This window comes from Cupressus sempervirens, chromosome 11 (genome assembly GCF_028749045.1).
Source record: "Cupressus sempervirens isolate cs-2001-9-10 chromosome 11, ASM2874904v1, whole genome shotgun sequence".
Taxonomy (NCBI): domain Eukaryota; kingdom Viridiplantae; phylum Streptophyta; class Pinopsida; order Cupressales; family Cupressaceae; genus Cupressus; species Cupressus sempervirens.
Window position 1 is genome coordinate 105,240,749 of NC_143128.1, and position 24,393 is coordinate 105,265,141.

Genomic DNA, 24,393 nt, shown 5'->3' on the forward strand with positions numbered 1-24,393 from the left:
TTTCCAAGGTCTTGATCCCCACCATAATTTGTCACTCCACATTGAAGTCCTTATACAACAACACAAGATTAAAAGAGTCCTTATAGACAATGGATCTGGTTTGAACCTTTGTACATTGAAAATGATTCATTTCTTGGGACTTCCAGAAGACCTCCTAGATTTCAATAAGAGGATCACAATAAAAGCATATGATGAGAGGGAAAGAGAATCAAAAGGGGTTATCATGTTGCCTCTAAAAGTTGGACCAACCGTCATAAATATCGAATGCCATGTCCTAGATTTGAATTTGCCTTATAACATCCTGATTGGTAGACCATGGATACATACATTAAAGGTGGTCCTATCTACCTACCATCAATGCCTAAAGTTCACCCACCAAGGAAGAGAGGTCACAATCACAAGGAATCCCACTCCTTTTGCATTTTGTAAAAGATTAGAAGGTGCACCAACAAATTTTTATCCAATTAGTGAGTTTGCTAAGATTATACCTAAGACTCTCACAATAATAGAATGACCTTCCACAACAGTACCAAAATCAGTTAATGAGGATTCAAATTCCTGCAAGGGAAAAGAGAAGGTTGAAGATACTAAAATTAACACCACAGGGAAGAGGGTTACTTTTGCTGATTTAGGAATGGGAGAGTATAAGTTTGAAAATGTCATGTGTGTTTGACAACTACCACTCTTCCATCATTCCTTTGGAAAACCTTCTCAATTATCACCTTCTACTAATAAGGAAACCATGCAAGTTAGGAAGACAACATTTGAGCATTGGGGTTCACTTAGTGATGAGCACATGGAAGATAATATTCTAGATTGGCTATATTATGATGGAAAAGATGAACCTGTTGAGTTTCCTAAGGATAAATATGTTAAGACACCTCCCATTATTGAAAGCATGGGATATCATGGTACCGGCCTTGGACCAAAAGAAGATGGAATTAGACAACCCTTAGAAGCTAATGGCTATCCTAAAGGACATGGATTGGGCTCCATTAAACCTAAGGTATCCTTTGTTGACAACTATTGTATGGTTGAACCTGATTCTGAGACTGAAGAGGAGGAATTCTTTGAAGTACCTTTCCAATACATTGAAGATGACCTAGATAACTATGTCCATGCTATTACCATAGATGATCTTTCATCCATTAACCTACCTCTCACCAATCTCGACATGATAGATTGGGACCTTTAAGATACACCACTAGCTCTTGATATCTGTAAGTCTGATGAAGTAGTGATGACACTCTTTGGCCTTAAGAGTCTCTGAGATTATGAACATGAGATCTAGTACAATGAGAAAGGCTACTTTGGTAGCCAAGTCAACTCTCTTAGTCGCAAAAGTGAAAAAGAAAATACAAATGGAAAAATAAAAGAAACATCCTCTAGTGAAAACTCCTTAGGGGCACTTTTGGATGATAAAAAATATAAAATAAAGGATGCATCTTCTGGTGAAAACCTCTTAGAGGCACTAGAAGAGGGAGAGCTTGACTTGCCATTTAGATTCCTGCCACCAAAAAAGTCACCTATTTTGAATGAAGACACAATTCTAGTCAATTTGGGAATAGAGGATAATCCAAGAATCACCTACATTGCTACTACCTTAAGTCTTGAGGAACAAAAAGCCATGACTGAATTCTTGAAAAAGGGAAAAATCAATTTTGCATGGACATACAAAGACATGCCTAGCTTAGACACAGATTTGGTTGTACATCATTTGACAGTTGATCCCAAGATTAAACCAGTGAAGCAAAAGTTGTGCAAAAAATGCACCCTAAGGTAGCACTCCTAGTCAAAGTAGAGTCGCATAAAATGTTAGAGGCAATGTTCATCCATCCTATTGACTATCTTGTGTGGGTCTCCAACATTGTTCCCATAGGGAAAGCATCTAGGGGCATCCGCGTTTGTTTAGATTTTCAAGATTTAAATCTTGCATGTCCTAAGGATGATTTTCCACTTTCTAACATAGGCATCATAGTAGATTTGACTACTGGACATGAAATGTTGTCTTTGATGGACAGGTTCTCTGGTTATAACCAAATCAGAACTGCAGAAGAAGATCAACATAAAACAACATTTACCACCCCAAGGGGAACCTTTTGTTCTCAAGTCATGCCTTTTGGCTTGAAAAATGTTGGCACCACTTATCAATGCGCAATGACTACCATATTCTATGATCTTCTACATATCATAATGGAGGACTATGTTGATGATATCCTAGGAAAATCCAAGATAAGAGAATCCCACATTGATGTCCTTACCACTATTTTTGAAAGGTTAGAGAAGTATATAGTATGCCTTAATCCCAAGGTAAAATTAGGCAAATTATTAGGCTACATTATGTCAAGAAGAGGAATTGAGGTGGATCTCGCAAAAGTAAAGGCCATCATGGATATGCCTCCACCTACCACATTGAAACAGCTCCATAGTTTTCAAGGAAAGTTTCAATCCATTAGAAGATTTGTGTCACAATTAGCAGATAAAGTCCACCCACTTTAGCATTTTCTTCGCAAGGGAAACAAGTTTCAATGGGATTGTCTATGCCAAAAAGCATTTGAACAAGTTAAGACATATTTGGCTAATCCTCCAATTTTAGTCCCTCCAGTAGCAGGATGACCATTGATCCTATATATTTCAGCTACTTTAGTGGCCCTAGGAGCACTTTTGGCACAATTAGATGAAAATGGGAATGAGAAAGCTATATATTACCTTAGTCAAACACTAGTTGGCTATGAGTTGAACTACACTACTATTGAGAAAGCATGTTTGGCTGTAGTCTTTTGCATGCAGAAGCTACGTCATTATATGCTTAATCATACTACATACCTCATTGCCAAAATAGATCCACTTAAATATTTGCTATCCAAAGCCACCCTCATAGGTCAAGCAGTAAAATGGGTCTTAGCTTTAAGTGAGTTTGACATTGTTTATAAGGATCGTAAAGCCATCAAAGGACAAGTTATTGCAGATCAACTTATAGAAGCACCTCTTCAAGGTGACCATCCTATTATAGTAGATTTTCTAGATGATAGCATTATGACCATAGCCCCTAGTACACCATGAAAATTATTTTTTGATGGATTCTTTACACAAAAGGGATCGGGGGTAGGCTTTTTTTTTGTGACACCACAAGGGGATCTCATTCCTAAGTCCTATAAAATCTCATTCCCCTGCACAAATAATATAGCTGAGTATGAAGGTTTAGTGACAGGATTGCATCAAGCTATTAAGTGGAATATCAAAAACCTTCTTGTCTTTGGAGACTCACAATTGGTTATTAAAGGAGTGATAGATGAATATCACACCAAGGATGAAAAATTGTTGCCCTACTGCAGAATAGTTGAGGATCTTAAGCAGTATTTTACAGAGATTATTTTTTAGAAAATTCCAAGGGCTAATAATAAATTAGCAGATGCCATGGCTACTATTGCCTCTATGATTGCAATGCCAGAGTATAGTCCTAAATGTGAGTTTCTCGTTGAGAATCCTTTTACCCCAACTTATGAGCAAAATGATTCAAAGTTGGTGTGTGAGATTGTTGGTCTTGAGTTTGCATGGTATGCCAAAATTTTTTCCTATCTACATCATAACACCATTCCCATAGCCCTTACTCCAAACCAAAGCAAAAACTTCATATGACGAACTGCTCGATATACCATTCTAGGTGACACCCTTTTTCGAAAACACTTTGATGGAACCCTCCCCCGATGTCTTATTTCAGATGAAGCTAGAACGATGTTAGAAGAGGTTCACCAAGGGATTTGTGGTGCCCACTCTAGTGGCCTTATGTTAGTGAAAAAGCTTCTTAGGATAGGTTACTACTAGCCCACTATGGAAGCAGATGCATATCATTTTGTGAAGGGATGTGTTCCTTGTCAACAACATGGTGATTTGATACACACTCCCATCCAAAACCTTCAACCCACCATCACCCCATGGCCCTTTTCCTATTGGGGATTTGATCTTGTTGGTCACGTATATCCAAATTCCTCAAATGATCACAAGTACATTATTGCCACCACTGAGTATTTCACAAAGTGGGTCGAGGCCATCCGATTAACCTACATAACTAGAAAACAGATTTCCAAATTCATCTTGAACTATATTATTTGTCATTTTAGTATACCTTAAGATATTATGACTAATAATGGAACCCCCTTCAAAAATCAAGAGGTTGCCACATTATGTAGGAAATTTGGAATCACCCAGCATTTTTTCACCAGATACTACCCCCAAGGTAAGCTGAAGCCACCAATAAAACCATTTTGAAAATCCTAAGAAAAACCATTGATGCAGCTAGCCGTAATTGGCACATCCAAATTGCTCTCGCCCTTTGGGCCTACAATACATCCATCTATACCCCCATAGGCACCACTCCATTTTCCCTTGTCTATGGTTCTGAAGCCATCTTGCCCATTGAAATTGAGATCCCTTCCCTGAGAGTCTCTCTAAAGAACCTAATATCCAAAGAAGACTACCGAGTTGCTCACTTGCAAGAGTTGGCACTCCTAGATGAGAGACACCTCAATGCCCTAAACCACCTCCACATGTATCAAAATTTCCTTCAGCTTCAGTATCATAAGAAAGTCAAGCCATGAGAATTTGACATCGGTGACTTAGTTTTGCAACATAATATGAGGAATCTCCAGAACTATGAAAAGAAAGGAAAATTTGAGGCAAATTGGCTAGGTCCATTTATCATTAGAACCAAGTATGGTTCTGGAGCATATCAAATTGCTACTCCAAAGGGAGATTCATTCCCTAAGCCTATAAATATCTAACATCTCAAGCAGTTCTATGCTTGAGCTGTTGTAGCTCCTATACAGTGGTTATAGCCTCGCAAAAATCTAAAAAAATTAGAAATTAACCAAAAAAAAAAGAAAAACCATAAAATGTTCTTGAAAAAAGCCCTAAAAAGAGAAAAATGTTCCTAAAAAAAAGTAGGTTGGTCCATTGTCTATAAGGTTCTTTCCCTCCACTTCATTCCACCTTTCCATTTCCATTTGTGCAAAGTTGTACCTAGCCTTTCTCTTGTCATGCATCCAATAAAAGAACTCTTGTCTGTGAGGCTTCATTCCACTTCCATCTTTTGAAAGACCTCTAGTCTGCAAGGCATCTTTCCATCGAGTAATTGCCAATCCCATTATGCTAAGATTTTTCCCAATAGTTACCACACTTGGACATACATAAAATCACTATTTAAGGCTTGATGATTCGAGAAGCTTTTTCACTTTGTAGCCCTTTCTGAAACCATGCGATTTTATGATCATTGAAATTTGATTTGACACATAGGATGAATCCTTCCTATAGGTGACATTGTGACATTCACTTTTAGACCTAAGTTTCTTGGCAGGAACTGTGGATTGAATGACTACTTGATCATGAAGTCTCTTTTTGGTTGATTTTTATCTTGTGTGTGTTAAATGAAAGTATTTAGGATGCACCTTGATCTTCCATATTTTGGTCATACCTGAATGGCTCTCATTAACTACACAGGTTTTTATGGTATGATCTATTTTTGGAGGCTTTGTGTCATATGTGTTAGTTTCAAGTTATGTTAATGCATTGCATAAATGGGGGCACCAAGTTAGCATACTTTTCATAAAAGATCCCTAACAAGACTTTGGGTGTGCCCAGACCTCTCCATGACGTATATGATAGTTTCTCCCTCATGACTATGTAAACTACACCTATCATCCTAAAGTCTCTATGGTTTGTTTTCTATCTCGTCCATGCAAAAGAGCCTCAACATTTATGTTGCTATAGCATATAATACATAAACTCTTATGAAAAATCAATATACGGTGTGCTCTCCATACAAACACAATGGAATCTCGTGATATCATATAGTTAGAATGCATGTAGTATAGGGTTTCATTCTGTAGGACAAAAAAAAATGGGTTGAAAGCATAACATACTATGAGAAAATCACAAAACTCAATAATCATATATTAGCACCCTCTAGTCTACCATGAAAGCCAAACTAATAAAGAAAGCAATAAAAAAAATTGCCTCTTTTGTTTGTAGCTCCCATGTCCTTCTTTCTTCTCGAAATGATTGTAGCTCCAACCTACCTATAGTGCACACAAGATTGAAGCAAAAGCCTCTAATATTGATAATACCATGAGAATACTAGAAGTGTGATTTGAAGCTTGAGAGAAAATGATGTGTTCAAAGATTCAAGGATTCGAGGATTCGAGAAGCTCCAAGATTTAAGAAGAAGACCAAGATTTTTTTTGAAGACCCCCAAAATGATAGAAAGAGTGTCCAATTTATGGAGGATGAGAGTCTTTGGATTTTCCACCCATATAAATGTGATGTGGCAAGAGATTCCTATGATGCATATGACAACTGTAAGATTCTATGATGCATGCAAGTCAAACTTGGCTAAATGTGGAAGAGAATCTATGACACCTCATAAGACACCTCCACCCATTTAAAGCTAAGAATCTATGACACATATGACAAATTGGGACATGCATAAAGATAAGAATATTTGATCATGATAAATCTTAGCCAAGTGTCGAAGGAGAATCTGTGAGGTGTCATATGCAATATTTTATGGAATATTCAAATTAAAAATTCTCTTATTCCATAAAATAAGAATTAGAAGAAGATGGAATTAATGATGAAAAATGGAACTTAGAAAATTGTAAATTTCCATGGTTTTCAGATAATGAATCAATTAATTAGTAAAATTATTTAATTAAGGATGATAAGGAAGAAAATTTAGAAAGAATAATAGGATTAAATTATGGGTTATTTAATCCTATAGAGAAAATTAGCAGATGATTGGCCACATTGATTAAATGAATGCCATTGTACCCTTTGATAAAAATGTAATGATAATGGATATCGAATAAGATGATGAAAAATAGACGAAATCCATGGTCAGATTGATTGATTGAAGTTGATAACATGCCAAGGAAACATGACACGAATTGATTGATATGTAACATTTAATCGACATTGTAAATGCTATAGGATTGACTGATAAGGTTTGATCATAAAAACATTGACAGACACTATCAATATTATTAAAATGGTTGATGATGCCATGATTTGACATTGAAAGCCTCAACAATGTCAAAGATTGAATGACATGAATGATAATTTGACCTAGCACTGAGAGCCATGATAGTACTAAGGTCAGATTGATAAGATTGATAGGTTGATCGATTTCCAAGGCACTAAAAGCCAAAATAATACCTAGTAGCATATAAATGATGATTGATTTAGGATGTTTGATATGTTTGGGGTTGACTAGGACCAATTTTGAGTTGATTTGGGATGATTTTGAGTGATTTTGGGTTGATTTGGGGTGATTTCGAGTGATTTCGAGTTGATTTGATATGATTTCGAGTTGATATGAAATTGATATGAAATTGATGTGAAAGAGGATACAAATGACAAAATATGGTCAACTTGGTCAAAATATCAGAGTTAGTAGAATGAGAAAATGGGTCAAATTAGTATGAAGAAGTGATGAAACTGTAGATGCGAACCATTTTTGAGCATCTACATTTTGCCCATCTTTGATACAATGTGATTTAGAGCATTGTGTCAAAGAATGCTAATGAAAAAGTCATAAAAGAATGCCCTAGAGATGTGGTATATATTTATGCCCCCTTGAGAAATTGACCAACATATGCATATGATAGGTCAATTTCATTGACAACGAGAAAAAAAATCCATAGGAACTGACAAATCAAAAATCAGAGTTAAAATGCAAAAGTTACGGCCTCCGGAGTGCCAATAGGCATCATGACCAACACAGAAAGGATCTTTGGCACAGCCATCTAGGTGGAAGCAAGTTATAAAAGGGATTTGAGAGGAGTTTGAAGGTCATTTTCACTCTCTCATTTGGAAGAAAAGAGCTCTGGGGCAAGGAGGATGGATTGACTACCTAGGGAGCAAGATCGTGGTGAACGGGTGCAGACCTTCCAACAACGGGCAGATGCTGGACCTCTGGTGAGTACATCGAGACCATCTTTGTACTTTTTATGTTTCTTCATTCTTTTTTCTATATTCCCATGCTTTTTTACTGCTTTTTAAGCACCTAGGAGTCTGTCGGGGGGAAACGGGGTCAAATAGGGTCAACCGAGGGCCCTGGGGCTAGTTTGGGCTTCTAAATGCCCCAACTGCTCCCAAAATGCAGCCAAGTGTGTCAATGACGTAGTTGGAATTCCCAAGTGTGTCAATTATGGAGTTGGTATGACCAACTACATCAATGACATAGTTGGGAACCCCAACTACGCCCTAGGATGCTTTGGGGCTCTGATCGAGGAATGAATGGTCCTGGATCAAGCTGAAACTTGGTATAGGTTAGCATAACCTTAGGGGGATGTTAGAAACATGAGAAAATTTATTCAAGGTGGCCAAAATGCTGAGAATTTGGTCAAACATAGGGCAGATGTAGGTCAAACTGAGGTAAATGTTGACAAGGAACTGTGTAAAGGGCCCGAAAATGTGCAAACGGACTCGAAATGACTCAAAATTTGGAATACATGTTCAAAACCATAGGAAGAGTTGAAAACATAGGTTAATGGAGGCTAGGGTAGTCAAAAAAAAAATAATTCAAACTTGGTCAAACTTAGCGCGGATGGAGGAAAAAAAGGGTTGATCGATGGATAGGGATAGGGTCAAAACGATGCAAACGAGCTTGAAATGACCCAAAACTTGGGAAACATGCTCAAAACACTAGAAAGAGTTCAAAACATAGGTCAAGTAAGTTAGAAATGCTCAGAAAAAGGTCAAACTTATTCAAACTAAGTTAGACTAAGTTAAATTTAGATCAAAAGTAGGGTAAACTAGATGCAACCCATAGAAGGTTGACATAGTCTATGTGATTATGTAGGAGGAGCTACCCCTATTATGGGTACGGGGACATAGGCCATGAAGCCTTGGAATATGTCATCAGATGACACCTGGTGAGTGAGGGATATTAGCTAGGTTAGGATTATATCATGTGACATTTATGCCAGAGGTTAGGGGGAACAGGGCTTTGTTGACAGCTTTGATAGAGAGGTGGCATTCAGAGATGAGTTCATTCCACTTACCAACTGGGGAGGCAACTATGACACTAGAAGATGTATGGCACATCCTTAGGATCTCGATCTATGGAGAGCTAGTCATGTATGACCCAGCTACAAGGTGAGCAACTTTACATCGACTATTTGGGTATGGAGATGCAGAGTTAGCGATCCGAGACTATGAGATTGGATGGGACTTATTGGTGGCACGCCATGAGCAGCCGACAGTTGTGATCTATTGGGTGATTGGTCAATTACTGATACCTGATAGATAGGGAAATGGGTTCCCAATTGGATGGGGTCTCATGCTTGAGCAGATGATTATGGAGGGCACCATGTTTGCTTAGGGCCCATGCATGTTGGGGATGTTATATTATTATCTGCATCAGGTAGTGTACAGAGGGGGACTATCCTTCAGCATGGGTGGTACATTAATACAGATCTAGGCCTATGAGCATATTGCAGTATTTAGACCTCTGGTAGAGTGAGTGTTGGTGGATGATATGCCATATGCTTATAGGTATAGAGGTGTCCTAGCTCGAGGACCATTGGGATATGCGAGGTATTTTTTCCATCAGATAGACATGATGAATCAGTTCATATGGAGACCATACAAAGATTGTCCTAGATGGGATGATGATGACATCCACTTACCATACTATAGGTAAGAGCACTACCTCATAGGAAACATAGTGATGGGTCACTTGGTTATAGAGATGTACCTACCAGAGCGGGTGCAGAGATAGTTTGGGGAGACACAGGATGTACCTATAGGGTTGGCACTATTTTCCCCATCTAGAGTAGAGGTGCAAGAGTGGGGACCCCCCATTAAGACATAGGTAGTATATGCATAGTTAGAAGAGTTATAGACAAGGCTATGGGGAGTAGCAGTAGATATAGTGGATGCAGGTACAATAGCAACATATGATAGGTGGTTTGCACAACATTGATCAAGATTATTGACAGATCCAGCAGTACCAGTACCTCAAGGGAGGCCATAAGATGAGGAGGACAATGAGGAGGAGAAGGATGGGGGAGAGGAAAAGGAGGGATTTGATGATGGTGATGATGAGGAGGGAGATGATACTGAGGATGATGAGAGGGGGGATGGTGAGGGTGATGATGAGAGTGACAATGATGATGCAGGGGATAAAGAGGGTGAGGATGAGGGTGATGATGAGGAGGATGCTAGAGGAGAGGATGAGGGAGCTAATGATGAGGAGGGCGGAGGGAGTGTGGGTGGGGATGGGGATAATCACTAGGAGGATAGGGATGCAACTATGATGGATGTGGAGGAGGATCTCGTGGATAACACTGAGAGAGCATTAGTACCAGTATAGGTGAAGTTTAGCAATTTAGATCTTTTAGAGGTGATTAGAGGGCTATAGATTCAGTTGGGTTAGGTTGTGGTAGAGAGGGATGTCGTTACAGTGGAGAGAGATCAGGCAATGGCTGAGAGAGATTATGCTAGGGCTGAGAGAGATGCAGCTAGGCATAGGGTGGAGATGGTAGCACAGGAGTCTCAAGAGTTCACTAGCGGTATCAGAGATGCAAACTTTCGAGATCTGGAAATGATGATGAGTAGGGCTCACATGGAGGCACAGTATTGGCAAGATCAGTATGAGAGGGTGGTGCCACTGAGGTAGAGAGTAGAGAGTTTTCATGGATCGAGATCTCATTCCCATAGGACACAGAGGATACAGAGCAGTGCGGGGGTGATGGGGCCTGTGAGGCCACCACAGAGAGCAGAGGGATCATCCTCAAGGTCAAACAGAGGCCATGAGGCTAGGGATAGCATGGGATGACATTGATAGACTCACATATAGAGGGGCCTCTCTATGTTACTTTTTGGCTACTATTATGCTCTTTCATGGTTCACACCAATAGACAGTTAGTGTTGATGTAAACCATGGTCACATACTCTGCCACTTTTGTGTGACATTTATCAAATGGACTTATGTTATGATGACTATATGTTATGGATTATGCATATGGTTTTTATATGGATGCATTTTTTATTTTTGTGTGGACTTATATATGATGACATCACATGTTGATTTATCAAATGTTAGGTGTAGGAAATGCCATCTTTTTTTATTTTTGCCACATGTTTTATGAATATAAATGAAATCGAATGAATGCAAATGAAATAGGGAATGAATGCAAATGAAATGTAAAATGGATGCTAATGAAAATGTGAATACAATATAAAGACCATGTTTATTGCTTTGGATAATTTTGGACTTTAAACACATGCATGAATGTAGGATGACAATGCTTTTGGTGTATCAGAGTATGAGACCAAGGTAGTAGATGAAGAAGATGCATAAGATCAAGGAAATGAGATGAAGAATTTTTAGTATGATGGGAAGACTTTTGCTTGTAGAAAGTGCACTATATGTCAAATGGAGCTTTATTTTGATATGGAAAATGGAATGCAACACATCATGGCATAAAGGGCCAGAGTGCAAATGCAAGCCTTTTGTGTAAACAAGCACGATGCAAACATAGAATGACCTTGTCCTTCCTGAGGCATATGTACATGCCCCAGACTCTTAAAGGTACATTGTAATAGATAGAAATAAAAAAAGACGATCATGAACCATCCCAGCCACTCTCATAGATCAATTTATATCATTGAGTGGCATACAAACATGATCAAAGAAAACGAAAGCAAAAATAAATCACTCACTAAACAACATGAGCCAATAGCTATTCTTGTCCATTATTACATTCTTGTTAATGTTTTAGGTGCATAGATAGTGTTTGACATGTTGATAATGTGATAGTTTTGGTTGTGGATTCAGTTGATAAGTTCATGGTGACATGTTGGATTGATTGTTGGTTCACATTGCCTAGATAGTGTGATTGTCAATGAAATGTAGTGCTTTGAGTTTCAGCTTGCAAAGTGCAAGTGTGTACGCAAAAGGGATGGTTATGTATAATGGATATGTACAATGTTTATTGCAAGTTTTTGATGGGTTTTGTGATTTTTATTGTTTTTGGGGATATTTGATTTTTTTTGTGTGACTGATTTTGTTAGGACATTTTATGATTTTTAGTGCTTTTTTTAGGATCATATTTGAATGTTTAGGATTTTTTTCAGGAGATTATGTGTTTTTTAGTGATTTTTTCAGGACATTATCTAATTTTAAGGATTTTTTCAAGACATTATGTGATTTTTAGGATTTTTTTTAGGACATTATGTGATTTTTAGGATTTTTTAAAGACATTATGTGATTTTTAGGATTTTTTTTTCAAGACATTTTATGATTTTTAGGGATTTTTTCAGGACATGTTATGATTTTTATAGATTTTTTTTTAGGACATAATGTGATTTTTAGGATTTTTTCAGGATCGTATTTGAATGTTTAAGATTTTTTCAGGACATTATCTAATTTTTAGTGATTTTTTCAGGACATTATGTGATTTTTAGGATTTTTTTAGGACATTATGTGATTTTTAGGATTTTTTAGGACATTATGTGATTTTTAGGGTTTTTTTAGGACATTATGTGATTTTTAGGATTTTTTTTAGGATCGTAAAAGAATAGATCCAATCCATTATGTGATAGGTCCAATGGATAAAAAGCACTTAGGGATGTGCCCCTAGTTCAAATTCAAACTCATGCACCATGTACATAATATGCCCTCAGACAAGCCATAAACTATGTACAAAGGCAAATGACAGAGTGTGTATAGACTGGTAATGCTTGGTAAGATAACAAAGGACATTAACCAGTTCATGAGCCATGGTCAAGGAGCCAAGGATGTCTTGCAATAGGAAGAATATGATCAAGGAATGATAGAGGGGAAAAAGACCAAATGGAATCCTGATAGATGGAGGAGTAATACTGATTACACATGGTGCCTGTTTGCTAGGTTTTCACCATGGTACTTGCCCAAAGGGCCTGTTTGCCAGGTTTTCACTTTTGGATGGAATTTTTCTCTTGACTCAAATTTTTGTGCCAAGATGCCTATTTGCCAGGTTTTCATCAAGGCATCAAATTTTTTTTTCATGACTTTTTCCAAATTTTTTTGGGTATTTTTTTAGGACTTTGGGACGGAATCAAGTGTAGTACTTGTGAAGATGCATGCTGTTGATGGGCATGGGAAATGGTTCACCCTCTGGAGTTGTAAGCTGATATACTCTAGACCCAAAAGATGTAGTAACTACATAAGGTCCTTCCCAATTTGGCTCAAATTTGCCTTTTTTTTCTCTATGCTGTTGTGTCTTGTAGTTCATTTTTAGGACCAGATCATCGACCTCAAAATGATGACCTCAAACTTTCTTGTTATAGCTTCATTTGACTCGATTTTGGTAAACTTGTAAGTGTGTCAGGGAAATTCATCTTCGTTCATCAAGCATTTCTAGCTCATGGAGCCTAAATATTTGGTAGTTTTCATCATCAACAACATCTTGTAGGGATACTCTTAATGATGGAATTTCAACTTCAATGGGAAGTATGGCCTCAGTGCCATAGACAAGAGAGTATGGTGTTGCACCAGTAGGAGCACAGACACTTGTTTGATATGCCCAAAGAGCTGGATTTAGCTGAAAATGCCAGTCTTGGCCTGAATCATTGACAGTCTTTAGGAGAATCTTGATGATGGTCTTGTTAGATGCTTTTTCTTGGCCATTGCCTTGTGGATGGTAAATACTAGAATATCCATGGTATATGTTGTACTTCTTGCAAAGCTTTTCTACATCTTTGTTTTGAAAGGGACTACCATGATCAGTAATAATAGCCAAGGGGACTCCATACCAACATATGATGTAGTTTAGAATAAACATTGAGATATGCTTGCCAGTGGTGAAATTTAAAGGGACATCTTCAACCCACTTGGTACAATATTCAGTTGCTGTGATAATGAACTTATGACCATTAGAGGATGGAGGAGAAATAGCTCCGACAAGATCAAAAGCCCATTGTGAAAAGGGCCATGGTGATATGACTGGCTACAATTCTGATGCTAGTGCATGGATTAGATTGCTATGTATCTAACACTTATGACATGTTTTGGCAAAGTCATGGGCATCCTATTCCATGGTGGGCCAAAAATACCCAGCTTTGACAAGTTTCTTGGCTAGACTCAGACCATTGAAATGGCCTCCACATATACCTTCGTGAACCTCATGCAAGGTAGTTTTAGCTTCTTGCAAGTCAAGGCATTTGAGAAGGGTTTGGTCAAAAGATCTCTTGTATAGGGTGTCACCGATGATGACATATCTAGCAGCTTGACAGTCATTTTTGGATAAGTTGGGTGGTAGGATTTGGGCATGTAGGTAGTCATAAATGTCTTGATACTAAGGAGAATTAGGACCAACAAGTTCACACACAAACTTAGATTGGGGGAGCTCGAATGCTAGAATCAAAAGTTGCTCAACAAGGAATTCACAACGTTCCACATTTTGAGGCATATCAATCATAGAAGCAATGGTAGCCATAGCATTAGCTTACTTGTTGTGTATTCTTGGTAGCTGATGAAAAGAGATAGTAACAAATTTAGACTTAAGGAAGTTTTCCATCTACTTGTAGGGCATTAGTTTATCATCTTTGGTTTCATAGTCATCATTGACTTGGTGGATGACTAATTGGGAATCCCCAAAGACTTGTAAATATTGAATGTTCCATTGGATGGCTATCTTGAGCCCTATGATCAATGCCTCATATTCTGCTATATTTTTTGTACAGTGGAATGCAATCTTGTATGACTTGGGGATTATGTCTCCTTGAGGAGTGATAAACATAATGCCAGCTCCTAAACCATTTCTTGTATGTGATCCATCAAAATAAAGCTTCCATTCATTAGCTACATCCATGTGAAATATGGCTTCATTTGGAAAGTCTACCAACATGGGATGATCATCTAACATAGGGGCTTCTGCTAATTGATCTGCTATCACTTGCCCTTTGATTGGTTTTTGGTCTACATATTCTATGTCAAATTCACTAAGAACCATGACCCATTTGGCTAGTTGTCTTATAAGAGTTGCCCTAGTTAGGAGATACTTTAGTGGGCCAATCTTAGAGATGAGCATTATTTTCTAATGGAACATGTAATGTTTAAGATTTTGGGCTGCAAAGACAACATCAAGGCATGCTTGTTCAATTAGTGAATAATTTAGCTCATAGCCCACAAGTGTTCTACTGATGTAATATGTGGCTCACTCTCTTCCTTGTTCATCATTTGTTGTATCTGTAGCAGATATATATAAGAGGAATGGTTTTCTTGGAATAGGAGCCATTAAAACTAGTGGATGTAGAAGATAATTCTTGAGCCATTGGAAAGATTCTTGGCACTACTTATTCCATTGAAAGGATATTCCTTTATGTAAGAGGTGTTGAAAAGAGTGACACTTGTCAGCCAATTGTGCAATGAATCTACGGATAGACTGCAATCTTCCTTGTAGCCCTCTTAGGGTTTTTAGATTTGTTGGAGGAAGCATGTCAAGTATTGCTTTTACTTTCCTAGGATCCACTTCAATGCCTCATTGAGAAACAATGTAGCCTAGGAGCTTTCTAGAGACAACCCCAAATACACACTTTTTTGGATTTAGACGAAGCTTATAGCTTTCCATTCTGGTGAATATCTGATCTAGGATGCCCAAATGCTCTTTTCTTTTATGGGATTTGCAAAGTAAGTCATCAACATAGACTTCCATGAGGATGTGCATGAAATCATGGAAGATTGTAGTCATTGCTCTTTGATATGTTGCCCCAGCATTTTAAAGACCAAATGGCATAACATTCCAGCAATATGTTCCCCAAGGACATGTGAAAGATGTCTTGTGTTGATCTTCAGGGGCTATTCTTATTTGATTATAGCCAGAAAAGCCATCCATTAGTGATAACATCTCATACCCAGCTGTCATGTCTACAATGATATCTATATTTGGTAAAGGAAAATCATCCTTGGGACATGCCTTGTTAAGATCATGAAAATCAGTGCATATCCGGATGCCCCCAGAGTGTTTGCTTATTGGTACTAGATTAGATATCCACTCTACATAATCAATGGGTCTTATGAAGCCAACATCCAATAGTTTCTTCAATTCAGCTTTGACAAGGAGAGCAACTTGAGGATGCATTTTCCTCAACTTTTGCTTTACTGGTTTCATTCCTAGTTTTAGTGGTAAGTGATGAAGGAATAATTAAAGATCTAATCGAAGCATATCTACATAAGACCAAGCAAATTTGATCTACCTCTCTAGTAAAAATCTGATAAATTCATCCTTCTCTTCCGGTGATAATGAGGCTGCAAAGTGTATGACTTTGGGGTTGTTAGGAGTTCCCAGATTAATCTCTTCTGTCATCTCCACAAGTAATGTTGATCTTTCCTTTAATGGGGGTGTGTCCAGTCTTCCATCCTCAGGTGCCTCAGAGAGGTTTTCACCCTCGGATACATCCTTTATTTTTACTTTTTCATGATCTAATGGTGCCTTTCAATTTTCACCAAGAGACCTACTTGTGTCTTTTTTTGTTATTTTTTCAATTTTGTGACTAGAAGATGGAGTTGACTCCCAAAAATATGCCATGATGTTTAGGTTAATGGAAAATCTAGACTTGTGGTAAATCTTCATGGAGCTCAAAAATTTTTGTGATGGCATCATCATTTTCAAACTAATCAAACATTGGTGGTCCTTGTTGGTCCCAATCAATAAGTTCTAGGAAAACTAAGGAAATGCCATCATCAATGTTGAATAAGCTTTGGTCCAAGACATAGATATGGATATCTATTTCAGTGATGTCCTCGAGATCATGTTCAGAAGAAGGAGGGCTTGGATCCCAAAATGTTTTGATCCAAGGTGAAGAATTGGTTTGAGTGATAGGTGGATTGACATATTTATCTTCCATAGGTAAAAGCTCTTCAGGTCTACAAACATATGATCAAGACTGAGGGAGGTATCAAGATTGTCAACATTAGATACAAATTGGGTGGGTTCGGGTTGGTTGTTCTTAGATGCCTTTCATTGTTTGAAGCATTCACCTCCTCAGATGAGGATGACTTAGTATTAGGAAGACCCAAAAAAAATGGTTTGAATCCAAGTCCCAAGCTATGAGGTCATCTTTATGCGGTGATGGGTTGAACAATGCCTTGCTTTTGGGGTCCTAGGCCACTACATCCATCGTATCCCTTTTTCTACATGATGGTGAATCCAGGTCCATACTTGTTAGGGGATATGGGAGTAATTTCTTGTTCTGCTTTAGCCTTTTGAATCCATGTAGAGGTATTTTCATAGACGTGTTCTTCATGTAGCCTGCCTCCACTGGTGAACACCATAGAAGGTCTATTTTGAAGTGCAAACTTAGGCTTGTTTTGTATAAGCTAAGGTTTACCATATAACTTGGAGGATAAAGGAAGTTTCCCAATGTGAAAGGCATGAGACATGGAGTACTCACCGCAACCTTGATCTTGTATTTTAAGCTTTCCTTTAGATCTGGGTGTGAGCGTGGAAGGATCAAATTACTTGGAGGACTCTAGGGGATTTGTTGCATGGTTTGTTGGGACCTAGTATGTAGTGGTTCCTCTAAGATTGGAAGAGAACTGGAAGGAATCTAGATCACTTGGGATGGTTACCTCTATATTATTATAGAAGCACTTTAGGCACTAATGTTATGAGAAGGAACTACTTTCATAGCATGGATCCATGGGTGGCCTAGTATCATATTGCTGTTCATCTCTATATCTAGGACCTGGAATAAAGTGTTCTCAGTAGCTAGACCAACTCTAATAGGTAAGATGATAACCCCTGTAGAGAAATGCTCACCATCATCATAGGCTTTGATTGTGATCCTTCGAGAGGGATCCACATCATTTTCAGAATAACCCAAACCTTTGACTACTTTAAGTATATAGATATTCAGCCCTGCTCCTCCATCTATCAAGACATGTCTAATTTTAACATTGTGGACAAAGACTTCGAGGTGGAGGGGATCATTGTGGTTGGGATTGTCTTTAGGAACATCTCGGGGTGAAAAAGTGATATGTTGTGATGCAGATAGGTTCCCAACCATGGCTTGGAACTAGGAAACATAGATGTTATTTGGGATGACTGACTCTTTAAGGGCTTGATCTAAGATCTTTTGATGTTGGGGAGATGCATGCAGTAGGTCCAAAATGGATATTTGTGCAGGGTTTTTTTTAAGTTGTTCAACAAGGCTATAATTAGATGAAGTAGGAGTAGTAGGTCAACTTGGGGGTGCAAGTCTAGTAGAAGCAGTAGGTCTAGATGGGGCTCCAAGTAGGGTGATCTTGCTATGGTGTGGAGTGACAGCACACTGAGGGTCTTCAAACTTCAATATGAATGTGGATATGTGGAAATCAGACTCATTAAAGCAATTTATGGTGTAATCATAGCTAGTGCATGTGTAATTCACATTACCTTGTGAGTTTGAGTTTGAGCTTGAGGGTTTCTCTTTGTCATGATTACCCAAAGGGTCTTTGAAAATAGTGTGATCAGAATTGGATGCTAATAGTGATGGATCCACCATGATTACACCATCATTAATAAGGTCTTGTATTGCATGTTTCAATTGGAAGCATGATGAAGTCTTGTGTCCTTTGGTGCGATGGTAATCACAATACTTTTTGTCATCCCACCAATCTGCTTTAGTTAATGGTTCATCTCTGATTAGGGGTAGATACAGAAAGTTATTACTTAGTAACTATTGTAATGCAGTCTCAAGTGGTATTCTCAATGGTGTGAATTTCTTGTCTTTGGTTCTAGGATGTCTTTGAGGTTTATCTTGCGTGGAAGTCTCTATTTTCTATTGTGGAGCTGATGTTTCATTAGAGGTTTGTGAATTTGTAGGGTTTACACCTTTCAATGTCAGTTGAGGTTGTGCTATGCTAGTCATGCAAGCATCCACAATGCCATCATTAGTCACATTCTAGAAAATTTTTGCCTTGTCATTAGACGAGTTGGTGTTTTTGTTTTCTTTGTTTATCTTAAAGATTCCCTTATGGATAAGAGAATCTTCAATACTAGCCATTTTTTTCATTAGTTTAGAAATGGTGCTTGGACTCTTGATTTTAAGTTCATACATTAAGTCTAGGACTAAGTTTTCAATGCACAATTTTACTTGTTGTTCTTCAAGAATGTCTAGTGATTATTGACTAACTAAACTTCTCCAAAGTAGTAAGAATGTGATGAATGATTCTCCCATCTTCTATTTAGTTGAGCATAAATCAGAAAGTGTCACCTCATTTGTAATGTTGAAGGCAAAGTGGGAGATAAACTTGTCTGCTAGCTCTAACCAAGATTTGATATTACCAAGAAGTTTGGAGTGCCATTCAAGTGTTGGCCCACCTAGAGAATGAGGGAACAATCTCATAAGGTAAGTGGGTTCATCATTGAGTTTAGTACATGAAGCACAAAATTCTCTGATGTGATCAATAGGGTTGCCTTTTCCTTGGTATTTTTCCAACCTTGGAGCCTCAAAGTGTCTTGGGAATGGAGGCATATATAGAATTTTATCAAATGGATTAGGACATAGGTCCCTTTCTGTGTATAGAGCTTGTTTCTTCTAGACTCTTAATGCCTTGACTTGTTTGGAAAGTTGCTTGAATTTTTGTAAGAGTTCTTCATTGGGGGTTTGCATGATGGTCTTTTCTTCAAGTCTTTTGTGTCCATGAGTAGACCGTTTGCTGTGGCGAGAACTATGTTTACTTGTTTCTGACATTTCTATGTCTGATGAGTTTGATGAGGTGTCACTAGGGGGTGGAGGTATGTTTGTACCTCAAAGATAGAAGGTTCCCTATTGTTAGGGAACTTGTTGTGGTATTTGATGTGGCACTTGTTGTGGGATTGACTGTGATTGTTGTACCATGTGTTGTGGTTGTTGTTGGGATTATTCTATTGGTTGTACGTGAGACCATGTAAGTGCTTGTTGTTGTAGAGGTATTTGTTGAGGTTGTTGTGGCATATGTTGTTGTTGTAACAAATGCATTTGGTATGTGATTTTTTGCTCAAGGCATCTTTGGTATTCCAACTATTGCTTGAGTTGCTCTTGTTGTTTAGAAAACATCATTTGTTATTGTTGGAATTGTTGTTGAAATTGTTGTTGATAAATTGTGTGTAAGTCAAGTGGGTTCATATGGGACTGCATATTAGGAATGTTGGATGTTTTCCCTACTTGAGGTTGTTGTTGTTGTGGTTGATGTTGTTGTTGATATGTGGGATGTGTGTTAAGTGGATATAGACTTGGTTGTGCCTTGGAAGTGTTGAGTCCTTGTACCACTATAGGTTGTTGTTGTTGTGGGGGTTGACTAAGTCCTTGAGAATTAAACATCATGTTTGAATCATTGGTTTGGTACCTTTGTGTGTTAGATGTTCCTGCTTGTGACATCATATTGACTTGACTATGTGATGTGTCCCTATTGTGAATGGGCATAGTGTCAATAAGACTTTTCCTTTGTGTGTCCATAGGGATGGTTGCACTTGATGTTTCACATGTTGTACTTATGAGAGGCTCCATAGCATTTGATGCCATAGCACTTGGTAAAGTTAGGAGCAAAGGTGTACTTTGTTGATTTGGCTCCAGAGAAGGTATGTCTAGCATCCCTAGAGCACAAGTCCCTTTAGGTGCTTCTTTTTGTTGCATCATGTGACTAAAATCAAGTCTTAATGTCCTTTTGGGGTGTTTAGGAATTGGTGGTATTTCGTTGAAAAAGGGATTGACATTGATGTGTTCAAATGTATTTTGGAGGATTTTGATGGTTGATTCTTGATGGGACCTTATAGGTGCCACTATCGTGTTTGAAAACTCCAAAGGTTGTTTTCCTTTATTGAAGTCCAAATTGATAATGGGTTGTATGTTTTCAATAGTTGTGTTGGTTTGATTTTTGGACTTAGGACTTTTCAAGTTTGGGTTAAATTTGACAATTTCTTGTGCTGCTGAACGTTTGAAGTTCTTGCAAAAACTTTTTTCTTGACATGCACTAGCCATTTCTTCATCAGTGATGCCATAATCAGTGTCAGAGTCATCACTGAGGTGTACATTGCCTTGTTTTATGTTTGATGTGTTATAGTTGAAGGTATTTGTGTTAGGTTGGCTAGATTCAAAGGAGTGTGATTGTTCATCTTCAGGTGTGGTTGGTGCACTTCATCCTCCTGGTGGCATTGGCACGAATATAGGTTCAAAGTCAAGACTCCATTGAACCATCCCATGTGTGGGGGAAGTATTTGGGGGAAATCTCATAATAGGTGTATTGTTCAAGGTTTGTTGTGCCATAGCTTGATTATGAGGATCTTGCGGATACATGTTCAAGGGGACTGCTAGTAATGGTTGTGATGCCTCAATTTGGTCTTTGTCAAAGGTTTGTTGGGTTTTCTTGCTCTTTATATATCTTGGATGAGGTTTTGGTTGTGATTTTTCCTTAGAAAACAAAGGTTGATAAAGTTCCTCGGGTCTCTAAGCTGATTGTGTCCTAGTAAGTGCTGGCATGATACCTAAGAATGCAGATACAATGGAAATTTTGAGTGTTTTGAGTGATTTAGAGTGGTGGATATGAAAGATATGAATGTTTTTCGATTTTTAAGTGATATGCAATGTGAGGAAATGCTAAATGAATTAAGGTTTTGATATGCAAAGTGCAAATGTCCTAGGGATGTTATGCAAATGCAAATGCAAGGTGATGTTTTGAGGGTATGCAAAATGAAGGTTAGGGTTATGTTTTAAACTTTGTAATGACACTAAAGGTAGGTTTATTCAAGGTAGAATATGAAAAGGAAGGTTTACAAGGGTTGATAATGACATTTAGGATATGCAAAATGAGGGTAAATGATCAAGAAGGCAATTTGGTTGATGGATAATCTAATAGGGTTTTGTAGTGAGAATGATGCTAAGGTTTGGACGATGCAAGATGAAGGGGATATACCACTAGGGTAAATCAAAATGACATTTTGGGAATGCTAAGGATATGATTATCCTATGACAAGGATATAGGGAAAGTTTTGAACTTAGATAAAACATTTTAGAAAGTATTTTGTCTAGGAGTTTAACCTTGTGATAAAGGACTTTGGATCTTGACCAAAAAAAATAAAAATTGATAAAAGATGAAAAGATCAAATTGATGAAAGATGACAAGGTCAAATCTATGAAGACATAGAAAGATATTGACCCAAGAAAATGATAAGAAAAGATCAAAAGAATAGTCAAGATCCATTATCTGTCAACACTAGGAGATACTCAAAGAATCATACTATGTCTATATTTTTGATTGAATTCGAAGGTTTTGGGGGTTCAAAATGATGTTTCGAGGACTTGAAATGGTGGTAATGTTGAGTAGATGTGTGATATGGACAATGCATATGATGTAAAAGGGGATTTTGGGTGCAAGATACGGTTTTGGGCCAAGTGTAGAACAGGGAGGTGCAGAGGCTCCCAAATGTAGTTTTAGGGTCCTCAAGTGCAGTTCAGAGGCCCAAAATGGTCAGGCAAGTACCCAAGTGTGCCCTAATAGTTCCAAGTGCACCCTAAGAGTACCAAATACATTATTGACACACTTGGAGCTAGTTTGGGCACAGTTGGTAAGCTAGGAAGAATGTTTGCTAATTCTGAAGGGTATGGCTACCAAACTAATATGCTAAGAAGCTAAGATGTTGGGGTTGATGTTAAGATAGGTTGGGGGATGAAAAATAGAGGTTATGACCCATAGAATGATGTCCTAAGTGAAGGTGATGAAGACAAAGTGATGTAGAATGCAGATCTGGGCAAGCTAGTGCAAGAAGAGCTAACCAGGTACCTAAGGACACTGTTGAAGCCCCAAAATGTTATCTGGAACCCAAAACTGGGTCTCAGGACCATTGAGTGCACCCAAAAAGTGTAGATTGCATCAATGACATAGTTGGTAGTTTCTGGGTGTAGTTGGTCAACTGGGCTAAAAATAAGGTAATTCTGGGAGCTATGGTTTCCAGATTGATATCAAAGAGAGGTAAACAGTAGGGGATAGTGTTAAGACTAGTATGAATGCTCAAAATGATGTTTAGGACACCCATAATGATGGATAAAGTGTTCAAGATGATGAATAGGTATGCAAAGATGCAAGATGGTGAATGCAAAATGTTGATTTTGATATGGGAATGCAAAAACTAAGGGAGGTACACTAAACCTAAAAGGATGCAATATTAAAGGTAATAGATGCTAAACAAGGGCTAAAAGGTGCAATATGAAGTTAATATGATGCATGAATGAGGCCTATATTAGGGTGAATGCAAGTGAAGTCTATGCATGTGTGAGATCTACATCTTGCCAAGCACATTTAAGAGCACAAGTCGCCATGTTTTCCAAGGTTTGAGTGTGTTGAACCAAAGTTTGCAAAGTTTGATAAAGGTTGAAATGTTTTGGCAATGTGTGATGTTTTGACAAGTTCAAATGATATCCAAGGTGCAGATTTAAAAGTTTGGCTTTTATCTTGATTATGTTTTACACACACAAGACACATTAAGACAAGAATAACTGTTGTTAAAAGTTAACAAACACACCACAACCTAGGCTTTTAGGACTATATCCACTGAATTCCTACTTGAACCAAAGCTCAAATGTGCTTATCTAGAGTGAACAACCTAGCATCTTGGCACCATAGGCTCCCCCTTATAGCGCACTCACTTCTCAGGGCTACCAAGATCTACTTCCCAAGGGACTGTTGGCTCTACTAAGGACCACGAGAATGTAGGATGTCTTCATGGGCATGGGTGACCCCTTGAGCTAGTGAATAGAAAGGATTTTGGCCACTAAAATATAGTTTTTAGTAAGAGCATTACATTCGGCAAGTGAATGATAAACTTTCTTAGAAGGTCTCCTAGCCCCGAGAACCGAGGTTTGACACACCACAAGGGTACTGGAGGAGAGCTATCATGCAGCAATACCGCCAACATAGCTTTCACTATAATTGAGTTTTATATAGTGGCTAGAATGTTGACCTGGCTTTTGGCCCGTTACCACTCTGAGGTCATCCCCTAGCATACCCAATATCAAGTATCTTGGTCCAAGGCAGGCCTCCTATATAAGTTACATGGATTTCTCTTACACCCAAGATCCATGAATGGTGAGGGGAGAGGATACGTCCAATGCAACTCCTAGGGATTTAATACTATAGAAACGCCAGGCAGAAAAGAAAAAGGTTCATTTTAAGCACCAAATGAAGTGTTATCTAATCTAGGAAATCCACACACATAGTTTTGAAAGGCACACAAAGTCTTTGACAACGTCCTGCAAACAAAAGCATTAGTAGTTTATGAACATGTCTTCATCCCACGATTGCCACATGGTGCAAATAGACCATCAGTAACACAAAATCACCTAATCTATGTCCTAGAAGGAACTGGAAACCTTATGTGCAGATTTTGATTGATG